Genomic DNA, 17864 nt, shown 5'->3' on the forward strand with positions numbered 1-17864 from the left:
AAGAAATGACGAAAACGGACGGATTTCTCAGGTTTTTACTACACATGAACACTTTTCACATTCTCCCGTGCAACGCAGCTGCTAAACCTCCTTTGATGCAATGTCTTAAGGTCCTAGCTCATGTCCAAGACCCCAAAGCCAGCTAAAAAGTCAATAATCGATATCTAAAACGTTATTGTACTACTTCTTACTGGCTATTACATCAACTTAGAAGTTTCATCAGTGTTCTACTATGGTGCTGTTAGTGTCTCCGCATGCCGCAGCACGCGACATAGCTTTGCAGACGATAAATGTAACCGTTTCAGAGAGAAGAGCGACCAATGTGACGATCTGGCTTTAAGTCGATTTGATAAGAAATGACGAAAACGGACGGATTTCTCATGTTTTTACTACATATGAACACTTTTCACATTCTCCCGTGCAACGCAGCTGCTAGTTCTCCATTGATGCAAAATCTTAAGGTACTAGCTCATGTCCAAGGCCCCAAAGCCAGCTAAAAAGTCAATAATCGAAATCTAAAACGTTATTGTACTACTTCTTACTGGCTATTACATCAATTTAGAAGTTTCATCAGTGTTCTACTATGGTGCTGTTTGTCTCTCCGCATACCGCAGCACGCAACATAGCTTTGCAGACGATAAATGTAACAAATGTAACCGTTTCAGAAGGAAGAGCGACCAATGTGACGATCTGGCTTTAAGTGGATTTGATAAGAAATGACGAAAACGGACGGATTTCTCAGGTTTTTACTACACATGAACACTTTTCACATTCTCCCGTGCAACGCAGCTGCTAGTCTTCCTTTGATGCAATGTCTTAAGGTCCTAGCTCATGTCCAAGACCCCAAAGCCAGCTAAAAAGTCAATAATCGATATCTAAAACTTTATTGTACTACTTCTTACTGGCTATTACATCAAGTCATTCATCAGTCTTCTACTATGGTGCTGTTAGTGTCTCCGCATACCGCAGCACGCGACATAGCTTTGCAGACGATAAATGTAACCGTTTCAGAGAGAAGAGCGACCAATGGGACGATCTGGCTTTAAGTCGATACGATAACAAATGACGAAAACGGACAGATTTCGCAGGTTTGTACTACTTATGAACACTTTTCAAATTACCCGTGCATAGCGGCTGCTAGTCCTTCATCATGCAAAAATTTAAGGTCCTAGTTCAAATCCAAGGCGCCAAAGCCGTCTAAAAAGTCAATAATCGATAACTAAAATGTGAATTGTACTACATCTTACTGGCTATTACATCAACTTAGAAGCTACTTCTGTGTTCTACTATGGTGCTTTTAGTGTCTCCGTATACTGCAGCAAGCGACATATTTTTGCAGACAATAAATTTAATGGTTTCAGAGAGAAGAGCGGCCAATGTAACAATCTGGCTTCAAGTCGATTTGATAACAAATGACGAAACCGGACCGATATCTCAGGTTTTTACTCCATAAGAACACTTTTCACATTCTTCCTTGCAACGCGGCTGCTAGTCCTCCTTTCATGCAAAATTTTAAGGTCCTAGCTCATGCCCAAGGCACCAAAGCCGGCTAAAAAGTCAATAATCGATAACTAAAACTTGAATTATACTTCTTCTTACTGGTTTCTACATCAGCTTAGAAACTTCACGTGTGTTCTACTATGGTGCTTTTAGTGTCTCCGCATACCTCAGCACGCGACATAGCTTTGCAGACTATAAATAAAACCGTTTCAGAGAGAAGAGCGGCCAATGTGACGATCTGGCTTTAGGTCGATTCGATAACAAATGACGAAAACGGACGGATTTCTCATGTTTTTAGTGCATATGAACACTTTTCACAATCTCAATAGCAACGCGGCACGCAGCACGCGACATGGCTTTGCAAGCGATAAATGAAACCGTTTCAGAGAGAAGAGCGGCCAATGTAACGATCTGGCTTTAAGTCGACATGATAACAAATGACGAAAACGGACGGATATCTCAGGTTTTTACTACGTATGAACACTTTTCACATACTCGCGTGCAACGCAGCTGCTAGTCCTCCATTTATGCAAAATCGTAAGGTCCTTGCTCGTGTCCAAGGTACCAAAGAAGGCTAAAATGACAGTAATCGACAACTGAAACTTGAATTGTACTGCTTCTTACTGGCTATTACATAAACTTAGAAACTTCTTCTGTGCTCTATTTTGGTGCTTTTAGTGTCTCCGTATACCGCAGCACGCGACATAGCTTTGCACACGATAAATGTAACCGTTTCAGAGAGAAGAGCTGCCAATATTCGATCTGGCATTAAGTCGATTCGATTGCAAATGACGAAAACGGGCGAATTTCTCAGGTTTTTGCTAGATGTGAACACTTTCCACATTCTCCTGTGCGATGTGGCTGATAGACCTTCCTTCATGCAAAATCATAAGATTCTAGCGCATGTACAAGGCACCAACGCCGGTTAAAAAGTCATTAATCAATAACTAAAACTTGAATTTGACTGCTTCTTACTGGTTATTACGTCAACTTAGAAACTTCTTCTGTGTTCTACTATCGTGGCTTTAGTGTCTCCGCATTCCTTAGCACGCAACATAAGTTTGCAGATGATAAATGTAACCGTTTCAGAGAGAAGAGCGGCCAATGTAACAATCTGGCTTTAAGTCGATTTGATAACAAATGACGAAAACGGACGGATATCTCAGGTTTTAACTACATAAGAACACTTTTCACATTCTCCCGTGCAACGCGGCTGCTAGTCCTCCTTTCATGCAAAATCTTAAGGTCCTAGCTCGTGTCCAAGGCACCAAAGCCGGCTAAAAAGTGAATAATCGATAACAAAAACTTGAATTGTACTACGTGTTACTGGCTACTACATCAACTTGGAAGTTTCCTATGTGTTCTAGTATAGTGCTTTTAGTGTCTCCGCATACCGCAGCACGTGACACTGCTTTTGAGACGATAAATGTAACCGTTTCAGAAAAAAGAGCGGAAAATGTGACGATCTGGCATTAAGTCGATTCGATAGCAAATGAATATAACGGTCGGATTTCTCAGGTTTTTACTAGATATGAACACTTTTCACGTTCTCCCGTGCAACGTGGCCGCTAGACCACCTTTCATACTAAATCTTAAGGTCCTAGCTCATGTACAATGCACTGAAGCCATCTAAAAAGTCTATAACTGACAACTAAAACTTGAATTGTACTGCTTCTTACTTGCTATTACATCAACTTAGAAGCTTCTTCTCTGTTCTACTATGGTGCTTTTAGTGTCTCCGCATACTGCAGCACGCGACATAGCTTTGCACACGATAAATGTAATCGTTTCAGAGAGAAGAGCGGCCAATGTGACGATCTGTAATTAAGCCGATTGGATAGCAAATGACGAAAACGAGCGGATATCTCAGGTTTTTACTAGATGTGAACACTTTTCACGTTCTCCCGTGCAACGTGGCTGCTAGATCTCCGTTCTTACTAAAACGTAAGGTCCTAGCTCATGTCCAATGCATTAAAGCCATCTAAAAAGTCAATACTCGGTAACTAATACTTGAATTGTACAGCTGCTTACTGGCTATTAGATCAACTTAGAAGCTTCTTCTCTGTTCTACTATGGTGCTTTTAGTGTCTCCGACTACCGCAGCAAGCGACATAGCATGGCACACGATAAATGTAACCGTTTCAGAAAGAAGAGCGGAAAATGTGACGATCTGGCATTAATTCGATTCGATAGCAAATGACGATAACGGGCGGATTTCTCAGGTTTTTACTAGATGTGAACACTTTTCACATTCTCCCGTGCGATATGGCTCATAGACCTCCCTTCATACTAAATCGTAAGGTCCTAGCTCATGTCGAATGCACTAAAGCCTTCTAAAAATTCACTAATCGATAACTAATACTTCAATTGTACAGTTGCTTACTGGCTATTACATCAACTTAGAAGCTTCTTCTGTGTTCTACTATGGTGCTTTTAGTGTCTCCGCATACCGCAGCACGCGGCATAAGTTTGCACACGATAAATGTAACCGTTTCAGAGGGAAAACGGCCAATGTGACGATCTGGCATTACGTCGATTCGAAAGCAGATGACGAAAACGGGCGGATTTCTTAGGTTTTTACTGCACATAAAAACTTCTCACTTTCTCCCGTGCAACGTGGCTGCCAGACCTCCCTTCATGCCAAATCTTAAGGTCCTAGCTCATGTCCAAGGCACCAAAGCCGGCTAAAAATTCAATAATCGATAACAAAAACTTGAATTGTACTGCTTCTTACTGGCTATTACACCAAATTAAAAGCTTCTTCTGTGCTTTACTATGGTGCTTTTAGTGTCTCCGCAAACCGCAGCACGCTACATAGCTATGCAAACAATAAATGTAACCGTTTCAGAGAGGAAACGGCCAATGTGACGATCTGGCATTACGTGGATTCCAAAGCAGATGTGAAAACGGGCGGATTTCTTTGGTTTTTAGTACATATGAACACTTTTCACATTCTCTCGTGTAACGTGGCTGCCAGACCTTGTTTAATGCCAAATCTTAAGGTAGTCGGTTATTTCACTGGCACCAAAGCCGGCTAATAAATCATCTACATCTACATCTACATGACTACTCTGCTATTCACATTTAAGTGCTTTTCAGTGGGTTCATCGAACCACAATCATACTATCTCCTACTGTTCCACTCCCGAACAGCGAGCGGGAAAAACGAACAGCTAAACCTTTCTGTTCGAGCTCTGATTTCTCTTATTTTATTTTGATGATCATTCCTACCTATGTAGGTTGGGCTCAACAAAATATTTTCGCATTCGGAAGAGAAAGTTGGTGACTGAAATTTCGTAAAAAGGTCTCGCCATGACGAAAAACGTCTATGCTGTAATGACTTCCATCCCAACTCGTGTATCATATCTGCCACACTCTCTCTCCTATAACGCGATAATACAAAACGAGCTGCCCGTTTTTGCACCCTTTCGATGTCCTCCGTCAATCCCACCTGGTAAGGATCCCACACCGCGCAGCAATATTCTAACAGAGGACGAACGAGTGTAGTGTAAACTGTCTCTTTAGTGGACTTCTTGCATCTTCTAAGTGTCCTGCCAATGAAACGCAGCCTTTGGCTGGCCCTCCCGACAATATTATCTATGTGGTCCTTCCAACTGAAGTTGTTCGTAATTTTAACACCCAGGTACTTAGTTGAATTGACAGCCTTGAGAATTGTACTATTTATCGAGTAATCGAATTCCAACGGATTTCTTTTGGAACTCATGTGGATCATCTCACACTTTCCGTTATTTAGCGTCAGCTGCCACCTGACAAACCATACAGCAATCTTTTCTAAATCGCTTTGCAGCTGATACTGGTCTTCGGATGACCTTACTAGACGTTAAATTACAGCATCATCTGCGAACAGTCTAAGAGAACTGCTCAGATTGTCACCCAGGTCATTTATATAGATCAGGAACAGTAGAGGTCCCAGGACGCTTCCCTGGGGAACACCTGATATCACTTTAGTTTTACTCGATGATTTGCCATCTATTACTACGAACTGCGACCTTCCTGACAGGAAATCACGAATCCAGTCGCACAACTGACACGATACCCCATAGCTCCGCAGCTTGATTAGAAGTCGCTTGTGGGGAACGGTGTCAAAAGCTTTCCGGAAATCTAGAAATACGGAATCAACTTGAGACCCCCTGTCGATAGCGGCCATTACTTCGTGCGAATAAAGAGCTAGCTGCGTTGCACAAGAGCGATGTTTTCTGAAGCCATGCTGATTACGTGTCAATAGATCGTTCCCTTCGAGGTGATTCATAATGTTTGAATACAGTATATGCTCCAAAACCCTACTGCAAACCGACGTCAATGATATAGGTCTGTAGTTAAATGGATTACTCCTACTACCCTTCTTGAACACTGGTGCGACCTGCGCAATTTTCCAATCTGTAGGTATAGATCTATCGGTGAGCGAGCGGTTGTATATGAGTGCTAAGTAGGGAGCTATAGTATCAGCGTAATCTGAAAGGAACCTAATCGGTATACAATCTGGACCTGAAGACTTGCCCGTATCAAGCGATTTGAGTTGCTTCGCAACCCCTAAGGTATCTACTTCTAAGAAACTCATGCTAGCAGATGTTCGTGTTTCAAATTCTGGAATATTCCATTCGTCTTCCCTGGTGAAGGAATTTCGGAAAACTGCGTTCAATAACTCCGCTTTAGCAGCACAGTCGTCGATAACAGTACCATCGGAACTGCGCAGCGAAGGTATTGACTGCGTCTTGCCGCTTGTCTACTTTACATACGACCAGAATTTCTTCGGATTTTCTACCAAATTTCGAGACGATGTTTCGTTGTGGAACCTATTAAAGGCATCTCGCATCGAAGTACGTGCCAAATTTCGCGCGTCTGTAAATTTTAGCCCATCTTCGGGATTTCGCGTTCTTCTGAACTTCGCATGTTTTTTCCGTTGCCTCTGCAACAGCGTTCGGACTTTTTTTGTGTACCACGGGGGATCCGTTCCATCTCTTACCAATTTATGAGGTATGAATATCTCAATTGCTGTTGCTACTATGTCTTTGAATTTGAACCACATCTCGTCTACATTCGCATAGTCAGTTCGGAAGGAATGGAAATTGTCTTTTAGGAAGGCTTCTAGTGGCACTTTATCCGCTTTTTTAAATAAAATTATTTTGCGTTTGTTTCTGATGGATTTGGAAGAAATGGTATTGAGCCTAGCTACAATGACCTTGTGATCACTAATCCCTGTATCAGTCATGATGCTCTCTATCAGCTCTGGATTGTTTGTGGTCAAGAGGTCAAGTGTGTTTTCGCAACCATTTACAATTCGCGTGGGTTCGTGGACTAACTGCTCGAAATAATTTTCGGAGAATGCATTTAGGACAATCTCGGAAGACGTTTTCTGCCTACCACCGGTTTTGAACAAGTATTTTTGCCAACATACCGAGGGTAGGTTGAAATCCCCACCAACTATAACCGTATGAGTTGGGTATTTATTTGTTACGAGACTCAAACTTTCTCTGAACTGTTCTGCAACTGTATCATCGGAGTCTGGGGGTCGGTAGAAGGAGCTAATTATTAACTTAATTCGGCTTTTAAGTATAACCTCCACCCACACCAATTCACACGGAGTATCTACTTCGACTTCACTACAAGATAAACCACTACTGACAGACACAAACACTCCACCAGCAATTCTGCCTAATCTATCTTTCCTGAACACCGTCTGAGACTTCGTAAAAATTTCTGCAGAACTTATTTCAGGCTTTAGCCAGCTTTCTGTACCTATAACGATATCAGCTTCTGTGCTTTCTATTAGCGCTTGAAGCTCAGGGACTTTTCCAGCGCAACTACAACAATTTACAACTATAATTCCGACTGTTCCTTGATCCAAGCACGTCCTGTAATTGCCAAGCACCCTTTGACATTGCAGCCCATCCCGCACTTTCCCGAGGCCTTCTAACCTAAAAAACCGCCCAGTCCACGCCACACAGCCTCCGCTACCCGTGTAGCCGCCAGCTGAGTGTAGTGAACTCCTGACCTATTCAGCGGAACCCGAAACCCCACCAGCCTATGGCGCAAGTCAATGAATCTGCAGCCAGTAAGGTTGCAAAACCGTCTGAGCCTCTGATTCAGACCCTCCATCCGGCTCTGCACCAAAGGTCCGCAGTCGGTTTTCTCAACGATGCTGCAGATGGTCAGCTCTGCCTTCATCTCGTAAGAAAGACCGGCAGCCTTCACCAAATCAGATAGCCGCTGGAATCCAGAGAGTATTTCCTCAGATCCAAAGCGACACAATTCATTAGTGCCGACATGTGCCACCACCTGCAGCAGGCTGCACCCTGTGCTCTCCATAGCATCCGGAAGGACCCTTTCCACATCAGGAATGACTCCTCCCGGAATGCACACGAAGTGCACACTGGATTTCTTCCCCTCCTTAGCCGCCGTATCCCTAAGGGGCCCCATTACGCGCCTAACATTGGAGCTCCCAACTAATCGATAACTAAAACCTGAATTGTACTGTTTCCTACGGGCTAATTACATCAACCTAGAAGCTTCCTCTATGTTCTACTGTGTTGTTTTTAGTGTCTCTGCATTCCTTAGCACGCGACATAAGTTTGCAGACGATAAATGTAACCGTTTCAGAGAGAAAAGCTGCCAATGTAACGCTCTGGCAATACATCGATTTGATAGCAAATGACGAAAACGGGCTTATTTCTTAGGTTTTTACTACATATGAACACTTTTCACATTCTCTCGTGTAACGTGGCTTTTAGGCCTCTCTTCATGCAAAATCTTAAGGTCGTCGGTAATGTCAAGGCACCAAAGCCGGATAATAAGTCAATAATCGATTACTAAAACTTAAAGTTTACTGCTTCTTACTGGCTGATTACATCAACTTATAAGCTTCTTCTGTGTTTTACTGTGTTGCTATTAGTACCTCCACATAGCGCAGCACACAACATAAGTTTTCAGACGATGAAGGTAACCACTTCACAGAGAAATTCCAAATTCTGTGTCTGTGTCTACTGCCTGCTCATATTGTTTAAAGCAGGTTGCTCTAAATGCCCAGTGGATCTGATTCCCTTGATACCCATTCTAAACAATCTCGGATTGGGAAAGACCAAGCTCTGCTTATACTTATAGTCTGGGAAGTTGACATATCTTAGACAGTAAAATATGATGGTTAAAGATGTCCACTGAGTATTCCCATATACACTGAAGTTAGCTTTGAACAACAAATTATTAATTGGCCACCTACTCTTGACTCAATAGCTACTAAGATCTTTCACTGGTGAAGGAGGTGACAACGTTGTTACGTCCATTAGAGGCTTCTGTAGTTTGCTGAGAATGATGTGATATAATTGTGCCTTGTGATTTTCTGTGGAGTTCCAGAGTAAGTTCTACACTGGTGCAGGACATCCATTATTGCTGTTCTCATTCGAGGCAATCCTGGATTCTAAATCTCAAGCACCAGAGGATTAGAAACAGCAATGCAACCTCTGTCTTCCTGGCTGTCCACTATTTCAAAGTGCTGTGGTTGACAGTCTCTTCTCATTGTGCAGTGCTTGTAGATTATTGTAAATGGATAAACTGCAATATTTAGAACATCTCATTCTAAACTTTCTAAAGAACGAGACTTTTCTGTCACGACCACTTTTTGTGTGAGGTGATAAATACCAGGAATTTGGTTGTATTTTGAGAACCTAATGGTGACATACATTAGTGTCTGTGTAAATTAATGGAACTGGATTTTTCCTGAGGTCGGCAGTTTTCCGAAGGTCGGCGTTTTCACACGAGGTCGGCGTTTTACCCCGAGGTCGACGTTTTTCCCTCGAGGTCTGCGTTTTTCCCCGAGGTCGGCGTTTTTTCCCTAGGTCTGCGTTTTTGCACTGAGGTCGGATCGGCGATTTTTTCCCCGAGGTCTAGAAATCTATCGGTATATTGAAAATCCAAAGTATTTTGATGTATATCGAACTATACTGATATGTCAAGTCAACTTGAAACATATATCCGACCACTAGATATCGGTATTTATCGAGATAGCGATATATTTCGATATACCTATTTATTTCGAGAATCGTTTTCTTAGGGGTACAGATTTTTTTCAAGACGTCCATTCTTTCCCATTATCGATTCATTTCGATATATCGACTTATGTCGAAGCACTCATTATATCGAGATGTCGATTTATTTCGAGATATCTATCTATATTGAGGCATCCATTTATTTCGAGGTATCAATTGATTTCGAAGTATCCGTTTATGTCGAGATATCGATTTAGTTTGATATACCGAAACAAATCGGGTTGTCTGTTTATTTCGAGCTATCGATATATTTCCATGTATCGGTGTACTTCAGATATCGATTCCTTTCGAGATATCGATAAATTTCAAGAAATCTCTATATCTCAAGTAATCCATAAATTTCTAGATATTGTATTTTTAGAGATATCTTTATATTACTAGGTACCAATATATTTCAAGATATCGATATATTTCTATACCTTGATTTATCTCGAGAGGTCCGTGAGATTCGAGATATCGATCTATATGGTAAGCTGAAATGCGTATGGATGTCGATATATTTCGGGATATCGAATCATTTCGATGTAGCTGTCTTTTGGAGGTGTCGATTTATTTCGAAGTTTCGATTTTTTTCATGGTGTCGATTTATTTCGAGGTTGCGATTTATTTCGGGTTGGCGATTTATTTCTGGGTGTGGATTTATTTCGAGGTGTCGATATATTTCGAGGTGACGATATATTTCGACGTTACTTGTCGACTACATCAGCTTAGAACCTATTTCGTACAGAGTGGTGCGACTGCATACCTCAGAAGGCGACATTGATATCCAGACGATGAATGTAAACGTTTCCGAGAGAAAAGCGTTCAATGTGACGAATTGGCACTACGTCATTATGAAAACAAATGACGGAAACGTGAGGTGTCTGCCACCCAAAGTGCTGCCAACTTTCACCCCACCCCCTCCTCACTCTCCCCAGTCGTGGCGATCAGCTGGTGTGATAGAAATGGACACAGGAAAGTAATAACGTTCCATGAAATCCCATTCTAGGGAGGTTCAAGGGTAAATGTTCCAGACGGTTTATTTGCATTAAGACACGCATACTGGACATCTACAATGTCACATCTGCCAGATCGTTTCTATTGTCAGCAGTGGAAAACAAAACAGCGTACTGAAAAAGCCATAGTGAGACGCGGTTTTTGGTAGACGAAATAATAGGAATACTCTAGGCACTGATAATGATGATCTAATGAGAATTCTGGTATTGTTTTGAAAGATGCATTTAAATATGCATTGAACGTAGCTCCAAATTATTTTGAGAATTATAATTGCGGTATGATGGATCTACATTGGAGATTTGGTAATGCAAAACATTTCGATCTGAGAATACTTTACGTGATAGAACGGCATTGACCTTGTGTGTCATTAGGGTAAAGTTAATTTGCCGCCATTAACATAAAATTTATCCGCCATTAACATAAAATCTATTTTTCAGCTTACTTCAATAAGGACTCACTTCAGATGATTGGACAACTAAAGAGAACTCAAACCGTTATTTTAATAGTATTCGTAGGTCCAATGCAGCATTTACCGTGGACAGTCCCTGAGTCAAGACTGTCAGTTTTATGTAGGGAGCACTCCTTTAAGAAAGCACTCCGTGTTCAGGCCACAAGTGGCCAATCAGGACCATCCGACCGCCACGTCATTCTCACTGAGGGTGGAGGAGGAGCTGGCTCTCCCACTCGTTGTGGTAGTTTCCTTTGACTGGAGCCGCTACTATTCGGTCGAGTAGTTCCTCAATTGGCATCGCAAGGCTGAGTGCAACCCGAAAAATGGAAACAGCGCATAGCGGCCCGGATGGTCACCCATCCAAGTGCCGACCACGCCCGAAAGTGCTAAACTTCAGTGATCTGACGGGAACCGGTGTATCCACTGCGGCAAGGCCGTTGCCCCTACCACTTTTACATGATATTTTTGATCGTAGATCAGGTCTGATGGCTGGAAAGAATGGACGTTTACCATGTTATGCACATTTATATTTTCACTACGTCGACACAGCTGGTCCAATTTCGATCAGCGGTGATGGTAGCCATAATGATCGAGCCAAGCATCCTGTGTACATTGGTTGCACCCAAGTGTGTGGGGATCACAGCATTCGTGACATTTAAATTTGTTACTTCTTTGCTACTATATTCGCAATAAATTTTGCAGACAGTATCCGCATATGACGCTGAATGCACCTACAAAATTATATCATTGTACGACACATGTTTCAGGAGATACGTCATAAAAACTCAGGACAAGGCCAGACGCTGCATAGTACGGACGTGGACGCACAGCTGTAAATAAATGCCTGGTCAACACCAAGCTTTTCCGCTAGTCATCTATAAAGATAAAAAATCCTCAATATTGTCCACCAGCATATTTTTGAAAAACCTTTATTTTGTCATCCATTTCTTTTTCCTGTAAAAATCGTAAAAGCCGCATCATTGTGTTTTTAAAAATCGTTTCCTATTGTCATCTCTTTTTATGTATTTTAAACCATTTATCGCTTGTGTAACCTGTGGCTACAAGTCCATTCCCTTTATGGGGTAATCGAAATAATGAACAACGGAAAAAAGTGTGGGTCAATTTCTTCCTCATTTTTCGGAACTTTTAATAATAGTAAATCGTTGGCTCTTTGAGGGCGTGGTAGGTACATACAAGAGATTAGTGTAAGATTAGAATTAGGGTTAGATACAGTGCCAGGAGGTTCTGTTTCTATCTGGCTAGCTTCAAAGTACTTCACTATCTACTAAGTGATGCGTTTCATTGTGAATGGTGTGGTCTGTGCTAGGTCTACCCTTTACTCCACAATGCTGTTCCTTCGATGCTATTAAAACCAGGATGTTATCAAAATATATGCACAGTGGCAGACTGGAGTCTGCAGAAATATTTCCAGTGGTGGGGAGGGGGGGAGGCGCGTCGGGGCTGGAGTGCATGATTCTGAAACTGGCACTCTGTGTACAAATCAGCTGGTCAGTTACGAAGTGCATCAAGCTACAAGACCCTAACTCTATAAGCGCTACAACTGGTCAAAGCTAAGGTTTAGCAGTATTGTGGAGAATTCTTATCTGGAAGAGTATGAGTATACTGTAACGAATAAAAACTCTTTACTCCAGATTCCAACGATGGTTAGGGGCGATGGGTGAAAGTGCCCTTTTGCCTATCCTCCCCTCCCCACCTCTTCCCCTCCCCCTCCCCTTCCCCCTCGCGGACGCCAATGGCTGGCCCGTTCATTTTGAGAACATCAGAGTTGCAGTAACCTTTCTGAGAAACTGTTCTAGATGTCCTTGCGCGTCAATCTTACCACTCACAACAGCAGTGGGAATGTCGGTTATCGCTCAAACAACTGGTTTTCGGCTCTTATCAGTTTCCCAGCCTCACTTTAACCTAATTGTTAAAGCCCGTCACAATACCAGTTCTTGTAATAACCGATTTTCAGTATTTTATTTACATTATTTCCTCTTGTAAACGTAGAAATCAAACAAAGATAAAAATTTTTACTTTCTCAGTTTCTTGATAAATGGAATCAAAACGTCAAATACATTTATGATGACCTGCAGCCGTCCAGAACGAAATTAGAATTATATTAATACCGTCAGCTGCTCACGGGTGTCGATATATATCAACGGGGACAGGTGACAATGTGTGCCTGTCTGGGACTCGAACCCGGGATCTCCTGCTTACATGGCAGGCTCTCTGCCCATCTGAGCCACCGAGGGCACAGACGATAGTGTGACTGCAGGTACTATCTCGCGCACGCTTCCCGCGAGACTCACATTCTCACCTTCCATGTCCACGCACTACATTCGTAGTGTCCCACACCAACACATTCATTACTCGTGGAACACATTCTTACCAAGTCCCGTAACAGTTCGGGGAATACTTGTGCATCTTCACAGAAGAAGGTCATGGCTGGTATTGCCAGAACCATATACTTATATGGATATGGACATGTCTTCCACGAGGAATGAGTGTGTTGGAGTGGGACTCTACGACTGTAGTGTATGGACATTCAAGGTAAGAATGTGAGTCTCGCAGGAGGCGTGCGCGAGATAGTCCCTGCAGTCGAACCATACACTGTGCCCTCGGTGGCCTAGATGCATAGAGCGTCTGTCATTTTAGCAAGAGATCCCGGGTTCGAGTCCCGGTCGTGGCACACATTTTCACTAGTCCACGTTGATATTTATCAACGCCCGTGAGCAACTGACGGTATTAATATAATTCTAATTTCTTTAAATTAAATAGTCCAATAAAACTTTGTCCGCTGTTCGCTGTTTCTCTCAAAATATAGCGAGTACTTCTATACCACAGAAAACTGCCAGTATTATCCTACTGATTTTAGTTTTTAGAACTCTGCTCAAAAATTATATTTAAATCGGTTATCACAGCACTATGCGGGCATTACGTATAATCCAGCGATAAAGAGTGAAAACTGCGGCAGGAGAACTCTCTTTTTCGTTTTAATTTCTCTGTTAACGGCTAAAAGCAGATATCGTAGACACAGGCAGCAGATCAGGCACTTTCTATTTTTATCCCGAACTATGAATGATTTGTAAAATTTTAACTTTTTTCCTTGTATGATGTCGCAAGTCGACCAAATCGACCATTGTGCTTCACTCGTACTGCATATCGTAAAATACTTCCAGGCTTCCAGATGGTGCCATTCTGTGTTACAACTGACGTTCGACAACAGCGAGAAACTGCGTCCATTCTCGCGCACTGCTTGTATAACAGGCACAGTATTGTCTCGGCAATGTTGGACCAATTCACTTGTTGCTCGTTTCTATCAGCAGTGTTATTAAAGTGGCATACATCACTTTTCCCATTTTTTCTGTAATAACGCAGTATTTAAGAGCTATGGAAATCTTACGAATAAAAATTACTCGTCTTTTTTAAAAAAGGTTTATTTGAAAAGTAAAAATTTTACTACGACAACTGTGGCTAATTGGTATATCTGTTTTTACGTGGTTATCAGGAAAATATAAAAAGATACTTGTTATAACCGAGAGCAAACAAATACCGAAAGACATCGGTTATTCAGAACTAAAATACCCATGTCGTTTTAACTGATCGGTTTTTCTATCTCTAAACTGCAGTGTCGCCACAGAAAAGTGTGTCGTTCCATCAATGTGCATAGCAACGTTGAGATATGTATGTGTTTATGCGCAATATCGGCAAATGGAAACACGAAGAGGTAATAAGCACATGAGCGATAGAATTTATTTCACAGTCAGAAAAGTCGAGTGACAGACAAGACTGAATCACTGTAATAGAAATTATATGGAAAGCTGTGTAAAGGAATATTTCCAGTTCTATCGTGAATTCCAAAATTGAAGCAAAGTCCGGGACATCAAGGTGACATAGTCTTATACGGATAGTATTCCATGACTAACGTAATTGGCCCACATACTGTACTGGTATACTGATAATATTACACTACTAAGGTAATTTACCTGAAATAATTTACAAACATGTTACTATAACATTCGCTACTACTCATTACGCTAATTGACCTTCAGCCATTAAGCGCAAGCGCAGATCTCAGTTATGATACGTGCGCCATCCAAAAATTTATCAAGGTGGTAACTCAACACAACTACAAACGATCATTGTGTGCAAAATAAATAGAACACCTCATAAGAAGAACATGACGGGTTTGAATCATTCCCACCGCAAAGGATGAAAAAATCAGGCTTGCACATAAGACCACTTGATAACTAACCAGAAATTCAGATTAGTTGTAGCTTCGGTGACAATCGCCTTTTTTACATTTTCCCCGTAAACTAGATAATTATGAAACGTAACAACTACTCTAAAATATCTGCAGCAACGGAATTGCCGCGGAGGTTGCATCGGTTCACGTGAGATCACCGAAGTTAAGTGCGTTGTCGGGCGTTGAAGGCACTTGGATGGGTGATCATCCAAGCCGCCTCATGATGCCAATCGAGGAGCTACTCGACCCAATAGTAGCGGCTCCGGTCAAAAAATACCAACATAACGACCGGGAGAGCAGTGTGCTGACCCCACGCCCCTCCTGTTCGCATCCTCCACGGATGATGACACGGCGGTCGGATGGTGCTGTCCCAGTAGGTCACTCGTGGCCTGAAGACGGAGTGCTTACAAAGCAAACTACTCTCCAGTGGATGGTCGTACTACTGAGACCTTGATGCCTGGCATCAATAACAGATGGCAGCATAAGAGGTTGGCTTACGCCTACTGCCGAATTTTGCGATCTGTCGTAAGCCTGCGTAAGCACGTGGGGCCTTCCGTCTTAAGTGCAAGCATATCCATTGCGTTTTCTGCCGCGCGACTTGAGTGGAATGTTTCATTATTTCTGAAATATTATAGAAATGTTTTTCGTTGTATATCCTCACCATCGGTACTGAATTTACTGTAAAATTACTTGCTCACTTTTCGGAACTTCCGTTCATAGTAAATCGATACTATTTGAAGCCGTGGTAGACACGAGTCTAGTGTGCTTCACCTTCAGCACCTTCTGTGTCAGTCTCGGTTCCTATGTCCCTGATTTCACAACGAACAGTTCGTTGTCTACTGAGTATACTGTCTGTTGCACGACACTATCCCTCCCACGCTGCTAAATGTAGGTCGTCGGCAAAATATGACTGCAGTGAAACAAGGGCGTCTGCAGAAATTTCCCCAGGAGGTGGTGGTGGCATTGTTAGTGGTGTGTGTGTGTGTGTGTGTGTGTGTGTGCGTGTGTGTGTGTGTGTGTGTGTGTGGAGGCCATTACTATGAAATTCACACAGTCCAGACCGCCAAGGAAAATAAACCTTGAGATTTGGAAAGGTTGTTGATCTTATACCGCTTATACTGCATATTTCGAAATTCCACCTCTAAGGGGGATACACAGGAAATGAAAGGATTTTTGAAACATGTAGCTATTAAGGTAATTTTGAAGCTAGGCAGACGAAAATTTGTATCTGGTTTCTAGGTCAGAAATAAAGAAATATGTGTTCCAGTATTATTGGGAATTTAACCTCTATGAGGTGAAATAGTAGGTGAACATTTTATCTTGAGATAAAAAATTATGGAAGGACTATGGAAGTATTTTTAAGGCTATATCTACGAAAATTGGTATTTGACTTCAAGGTTACAAATAAGAAAATACGTATTTTCGTGTTTTTGGAAGTTCAACCCCTAAGGGGATGAAATAGAGTGAGCTGGTGCGTTTCTGGCGCCAGTTTCCGTCGATCGATGTTTCGATCTTTGAGTCGCGGTCCAGAGGACACTGCTCGCTAACCGACTGTAGTAGTTCCCTGTGCGGCCCAACATCGGGCTTACCGCGCTTACACTGGACACAGTTGCCAACAAATCGCATGCCATCGCCATATAGGTTGGGCCAAAACATGTGTTCCCGAACTCTGTTCAAGGTCTTGTAGAACCCCAAATGATCCCCTACCGCCGAATCGTGGAAATATCTGAGTGCCATGCTAACTCGTTCCTGTGGAATACAGACCTTCCCTTCACCACGGTTGTCTTCCCCTTTACACAAGACACCCCCCGCCCACCCCACCCCCCGAAGACCTCGCCATCCGCCAACTGCTGCCGAATCGGTCCCCACCCGGGGTCCTCGGCCTGTTTGCCGGCTAAGTCGCAGAAGAAGCCGGGTGTCTCGGAGAGAAGGAAATTGACCCCCAGATCCGGCTCCACGTGGCCCTTGCCTTCCCCAGACTCTGCCGCGAACATACGGATAAGAGCGTCGCCAATTCATTGTCTCTGCCACTAATATGGCGAACCTGGAGATAAGTCTCGTCATCTTAACTTCGGTATGATTTTTAGCGATCTTATTAATCAAAGTTTAAGGGCTGGCACTGGCCAAGTAACTCACGGAGGCTCATTGGTTTCAGTCCAGTTGTATTGCTCACCTGTTCTCCAGATAGGGTTGTGTAGTTTATGTCTCAGAAAATTGTCTGCCCTTGATGTGTGTTGTGTTCGAGATAACTGGCAGCGGTCGACGCTAGCATACTGGGAGCAGAGCACCACGGCGGCAGAGAGATATTTGAGGCCATGTCCTCTCCTTTACATCTTGGGTTATGTTGTCACTTTTGCGTGATTCCATCTTTCCGGTGCTGAACTATAGCATCCAAAGTTCAATTGCATTGCCATGTTGAGTATATTTCTATGTCATTCTCTGCCTCGTGGATCTCTTGTATTGATTTGAATCCTTGGTCTGCTCGCGTCTATCGCCAATTCACACGAAATATTGAAGCAACCTTATTTTAAGGGTATTGTCATATAGTCATGTTCTAGTTGTAATCATTCTAAGAATATTGTTGATTAATCAACTGAGTAAGTAAATTT

The sequence above is a fragment of the Schistocerca gregaria genome, unplaced genomic scaffold (genome assembly GCF_023897955.1).
Source record: "Schistocerca gregaria isolate iqSchGreg1 unplaced genomic scaffold, iqSchGreg1.2 ptg000441l, whole genome shotgun sequence".
NCBI lineage: Eukaryota > Metazoa > Arthropoda > Insecta > Orthoptera > Acrididae > Schistocerca > Schistocerca gregaria.